We start from the raw sequence: 6,620 nt of genomic DNA, 5'->3' as shown, positions 1-6,620 counted from the left end.
TATATGGGGGGTGGAGGTCAGAGGCTGGTAAGGGTGCTAGGAATTGGGGTTGCAGTTTTGAATAGAATGGCCAAGGGAAATGACTAGTGAGGTGACTTTTTGAGCAAAAACCTAAAGGTGGGGAAGTCAGCCGCTTTGATGTTGGAGGGGGTGCGGTGTTCAGGCAAAGGGAAGAACAAAAAAAATTCCCCTGTGAAGATGCTTTGGTGTTTCAGAAGCAGAAGGCAGGAGGCACGTGTGGCTGGAGTAGAGTGAAGGAAGGAAAGAGACAGGAGTTGAGGTCAGAGAGAGAAGGAAAGCAACAAAACCGCATAGAACTTGTAAGTCCAGGTTGCCTGAGTGGCTCAGTAGGTTTACTATCTGCCTTTTGCTCACAGTCCTGGGATCCAGCCCCATGTTAGACTCCCTGCTCAGCGGGGAGCCTGGTTCTCCCTCTCCCTCTGCCTGCTGCCCCTGCCCACGCTTGTGCTCAGTGTGTGTGTGTGTGTGTATCAAATAAGTAAGTAAAATCTTAAAAAACACAAAAACAAACATAAGTCCTTGTGAAAACTTTGGTTTTCTGAGAGAAATCCGAAGCCATCAAAGGGTTCTAAGAGTGGAAGGACATCATTTAAAAAGCTTTACAAAGGATCAGACCCACAATGTAGCTGGAATGGAAGGACTCTAGATAGGAGGCTACTGCCTCAAAGCAGGCCGGGGATGAAGGTGACTTGAGTCAAAGTAGTAGGAGTCGGGCATGGTGATCTAGTACTGAGTGAAGAACTGACAGAAAAAGACCAAAGTCACATCCAGTTTTTAACACAAATCCCTGGGAAAATGGATTTGTCTTCACATCTAGGAGAGATGAAAGTTTGGGGTTGGGGGAAGATCACAAGCTCTGTTAGAGAGCTAAGTGTAGGTGACACGTTGGGTATTTTTTACTCTCTCCCCAAAGGTTCGAGCTGGAGGAAAAACTTGGGAGTCATCAGTGGATGGATTGCATTTGAAGTTATGAGCCTAGGTGAGAGTCTGGATGACACAGTATGGATGGTCACAGAGGAGAAGAGGTCCAGGAACTGTGCACCCAAACTGAGCTTCTCCATTGCCTGCTTCCTCCAGAGAGCCAGGCCTCTGGGAATGAACCATGTCCCGCTGCTGCTCCAGTCACCCCCCCCAGCTCCATGCAGTCCCTACCTCCTCCTCCAACCTCTGCAAATGGCTTTTCCCTTCCTGCCCAGGAATATCTGGGGTCCTAAAGATGCACAAGGAAAATGGAGAAAAGCTGAAGACTGAAGAAATGAGTGGTCAACAGGACTTTATAGGGAACTTCCTTGTCCACATGGGCCCTTACTTACCCAGAGTTTTGGGCCAACTGTCAACTCTTGAGATGTAACTGAACTTCCTTCACTCAGCACACCCCTGACAGCACTGAATGGCATCTGTTTTCCTAGAGTCCCTGAGAAATACTTTAACCAGCGTTTCTCACACAAGCCAGGAACTTGTCTACACAGAACAGCACTCCCACCCCCAAATCCTGTGTTTTATAACCTTATCCAAAAGGAAGGCCTGTCTCGGTAGACACGACCCCCTCATCACTTGCCCTGTAATTCCTCAGATGGCCCTAGCCCAACCATAGTCACTGACTGATTGCCTTCTTCTAGTAGGCTCTTTCTGGTGACCACAGTGGATGTCTGTTGTCTTTATCCAAAACCACTGCATCCCACTCCTGTGTCTCTTCCTTTGCCTCCTCAGTTGCATCAGAGAAGAGCCCATGACCTAAGCCAGCCAAAGGAGTGTCAGAGGGAGAAACTCAGTTTTGTGTAGTGTTAAGCTGCCCCTTCTGAAAGAGAAGACCTGAGGATCATCTGAAGGAAAACAATGCAGAAAGTCACCCCCGGCGCAATACCAGAGTCAACCTCACAGGGCCCAAGTCCCTGGTTACCAGGCTACCTCTGTCTGCAGCTGGAACATAAGTCAGTGATTTCCCTTTGTGTTGATGTTGTTGGGGCTGGGCTGTCATTTACAACTATGTCCTTCCAAAGGTTTTCTGGGTACTCACCTAACCACTGCCACACACCTCTAATTGTCGTCTCCTGGCCACTTGATCCCCACAGGTGCTGCTTTGGTTACTGAAGAAGAGGCTGGCCATAATGTCTAATGATTGCCTTTTTGGAGGCTTCATCTTGTTTGACATTCTCTGATATATATACCTTTGGCACTTTAGGCTCTCTGATTCCCAGCAGGTTTAACTACTCCAGATTTCCCAATAATATTTGAAGTTTGACATTGTGCTTTGAAAAGCCAGTTGCATGCATTCTTTTTAAATTTATTTTTGCAAGATACACACACACACACACACACACACACACACACTCGAGCAGGGATTTGGAGGGTGGGGTGGGGGAGGTGACCGGAGTCAGAACTTGATCCCAGGACCCTGGGATCCTGACCTCAGCCCAAGGCAGATGTTTAACCAACTGAGCCACCCAGGTGCCCTATATTTTCTGTATTAGCAGAAAGCTATATTGCTATGTGGAGGGCCAGAAGTCACAGCTGCTAAAGAGAGAAAACAATTAGGAAGAGACAAAGAAGATCATTATTACGTGAAGGTCATTCATCAATCAACTACTAGCATTGTTACTACTTCCGCTGGTTTACTATGTTTGCAGCTCTGCGCCAAATGCTCGCCCATGTAATTCTCAGAGCAGCCCTGTTATCCTGCTGTCCTCCCCATTAAACAGGCAGGTTAAGAAATCTGAAAATAGGCACCCTATTGCTAAGTGGAGAATCAATCTAAAGTTGCCTGATTTCTGAGCCCTGTTCTTTATCACAACCCTGTCTTGCCTGCCACTTTCTGGCAATTCCCCATCATCCCAGTTCTGTTTTAACTTCAATTAGGCCTCTATGATATTAATTCCAATCGACAGGGTAGAATTTTACAAGTGGAAAAGGCCCAGAAGGGCATCTCAAACAGGAAAGACAGCAGCTTAATCATAGGCATCAAACTGAGGGCTGCTCAGGTGAGGGGGAGTGATGGACACTGGGTAGGGTTTGTGTTGTAACCAGCACTGGGTATTATATAAGACTGATGAATCACAGACCTGTAGCCCTGAAACAAACAATACATTATATATAAATTAACGGAATTTAAATAAAATAAAAAGGACAGCAGCACGGAAAAAGTCAGAGAAGTAGGAAAATCCAACCATTGCACTGCGTTAACACCGGTCCCTCTATACCGGATCTAAGGATTTGTGTAGGGCAACAGGGAGAAACCCTGCAGGAAAGGTGTGGCGAGCGGGAGAGTGATCAGTTACTGGAGTGTGAGGTTAGCATCCCAGATCAAATCTCACGGGATGGTTTGGGATTTGGAGTTTGGAAATTTTTCAGTGTAAGGGAATTTTACGTTATCACAGAAGTAAACCCCTACTGTTTTCCACCACCACGATCACCATCGCCACTTGTTGTTGTAGCCCTGTCTACAACTATCTACAGAGTTCAGAGTTCAGATACCTGAGGATCCTGTGGCAGTGAAGCTTGGAGGGATGGACTAAGCCACAACCCAAAGAAAACCTGGCTGGCTCAGAGCCTAGTGCAGTCTTGGAAAACCTGCTGGGCCCCACTGAGTATTTGCAGAACTAGCACTTAGTGAGCCTGCGGCCAGCGAGCAAGCAGAGTTCCAAACAGGAGCCCTGTTCTGTAAATGGGGAAACTGAGGCATGGGCATTGAGTTAAGTCAGGCCTTCATTCGGGACAGCTGGACAGGATTCAGGCAGAATCTGGAGACTAGAGAATCACCTGCTAAGGTCGGAAACAGTGCGGGGGCGGGGGGGGGAGAAGGGAGGGACAGTTCTGAGGCAGAGCTGAAGTGGCCCACAGGAGGTCGGGCGCGGGGCGATGCACGCCGACGGATTTTCGCCAGCTGTTCCGGGGAAGCGCACCCATCCCGATGCTGAGTCATGGCGACCTGGCGAGGGGTGGGAACTGCGCCTCCAAGGAGCTGCCCGAAGATCTTTGCGCGCAAGCCACTCTCCGGAGAGGCAGTGTGCACGCATCTACATGCAGGCGAGGCGGGATCGGCGCAGGTTGGGGGCGGGGGCGCGCACGCGTTTGCGTGTGGGCCGGCACGTACGGGGTGCACGTGTGCGCATGTCCTCGCGCCGGGTGGGAAGCAGGATGCAGGGAGCACTAGCAAACGTCTCCGTCCGCACGTCTCGAATGGACGCGCGCGCGCATGTGCGCAAAGTCCAAGTAGGGTGGTTGTGCGCGTGCGTACGCGAGCAGAAACGCGAATGGGGTCATCGGCGCCCCCCGCAGGCGGCGAGCTCGTCCTGCGTCGCGGCGTTTCGTGCGACAGATTGTCGCTAGGGGATGTCGCCGCAGATTTTCCCTGCGCTTCCAGTTGTTAGGTGCTTGAAAAAAATTCCTTAGGGTTTTCACGAGAATAGAAAACTCCATAGTTACTAAAAAGCTGCATAATCCTGCCTGTAGTTCCCAATGTCAATCTCGTTTCACAGTTCTGGTACAAACTCTGGCATCGTGTATTATTCTTCTAGTTTGATGTGAGAGCTAATTCTAAGTCGTTATTATTATTTTTTGGCATTGGAATTTGCTCAATAATTTCCTCATCAACACCTCGTTTGGTCTGGCTCCTCTGAAATTGTTTCATGCTGTTCTGCACTCTGGCCATGTGGCCACGAACAAGACTTGTTCCTTTCCCTTACGGAGACTTCGTTCTAGTGAGAGGGACAAAGGCAGACTCGATTCCAGGGGAGCGCTAAGTGCTATAATGAAAAACAAAGCGAGTAAAGGCTGGGCTTCTACCCAAAAGAGAACAGATGGAGGCAGAAGCAGGGAGCACTGTGGGAGCAGCAGGCAGGTGGGCATTGGGGGAGGGGCACTGAGGTTGGCAGAAGTGTATAGGAAACCCTGAGACCAGAGAGGAAGAGGCAGGAGCCAAGTGAGGACCAGGTTGTTGGTAGCATATATGTAAGAACATGATGGAATCCAAATGTGCTTTTAGATAGACTTACAGAACCTGCCAGTTAAGGAGAGTAAAGGAAATAATTAAGAATGTCTTCTAAGATTTCTGCCAGAGCAGTTGGGTGAATGGATGGTGGCACCTCCTCAGAAGTATGGGAAAGATGGGACTGTGAAGACTGAGTTTTAAAAGCAGAGACTAGATTTTCTTTTCAGCCCTGGCTCCTAGCAAGGGCCTTGCCCTTAGGTGACTTTAGTTGTTGCAAGGAACATGACCTCCTGAAACAAACCTTCCTCCTCACTTAAGCCCACATTCTGAACCCAGTCCCAGTACTTGCCACATGCAGCGCCCCCACCACACTCACAGAGGCCTGAGTCCAGCCAGCCTCCCCTTGTGGAATCAGAAGGCCAGCTGTGGGTGATACTTCCGGGAGCCTGCCCCTGGATGTTCCTCAGCATATGTGGCCGGGAGGCAGCCAGTCATGCCTTCCTTGGACATGGCTTTTTGGCACTTGAGGAGCTGGCCATTGGAAAGGTTTATTTCCTCTGTGCCTCCAGATCACAGGTCACAACAGTGGCCACAGGATGCACAAAGGACCATCTCCTCAGAGTGCCACAGCTGGCATGCCGTGTTTCAGCAACACTCCTTTAAGCTGGATGCCCTACTTTTCCAGGGTCACCAGCCTCCCAAGGACCCTCTTGCAGCTCAGGTGTAACATCTGTTCAGGTTTCCACTCAACCATTGGGCATGTAGCCAGGCCCTGGGAATCCTCTTGTCTCCACCACTGCTGTGAATCGAAGTCAGTGAACAGCACCACGTACTGGTGTTGAAGAGGAACATGCTTGAATAAAAGGCTAGCATTTTAATATGCACTTCTAGTGTATTTCCTAGCACACTCATGCAACACAGCTGTTACTAAGCAGCCTTGTCCTGGGGGGCACTTAGAAGGCTCTGGGTCTTGGTCCCCATGCCCAGCTTCTGGGCATTTCAGCAGAAAGAAGCCTGAGCAGTACTTACACTGGTAGGTTATAGATTAATGCTCATATCCATTTTCCTGAGTTCATGAAAAAAAGTTTCGATCAAATAATGTCTTGCTCTAAGTGAAAAGAAGTTGAAATTCTCCTGTAACACACCCTACCTTTGTGGTTCTCACCCAAGCTTTCCTTTTGCTGAGCAGGATGATATTATCCAAAGAGACTAGTCCTTGTCCCTGAAAGGTACGGTCTCTTTGCCAGATATGGGGTCCCTGGCAGAGCAGGGGGAGAGCTCATCCCTGGATCCGCTCCTTGGAAAGGCTGGCTGGGCAGTTCATAGTGCCCAGGGTTGGTGGAAGGGGGGTGTTGATAGGCCACAACCCAAGGAGAGAACCTGCATCCTTCCAGGTGGTCTCCTTCACCATGACATTGGCTCTGTCCCTACAGAAGCCTCTTCCAGCAACTGGCCTTAGGGAAGCCAAATGGAGAGGTGTAGTAGGTCATCTGCTTCCTGCTCACCCACGCCAGCTCATCTTAATATTCCCGGTGGTCTTTCCTCTCTCAAGGTCTCAGAACCAGGGGCCCGGCTGACCTAAAAAGCAATGCGGGTGTCCCTTTTCAAAGTCATGAACCAGGCAGGGTTTCTCATGTGTCTGCTGCAGTTCATTTCAAACAGAGATACAAAG

The sequence above is a fragment of the Neovison vison genome, chromosome 7 (assembly GCF_020171115.1).
Source record: "Neovison vison isolate M4711 chromosome 7, ASM_NN_V1, whole genome shotgun sequence".
NCBI classification, from domain to species: domain Eukaryota; kingdom Metazoa; phylum Chordata; class Mammalia; order Carnivora; family Mustelidae; genus Neogale; species Neogale vison.
Note: the sequence above shows the minus strand (reverse complement) of the source record.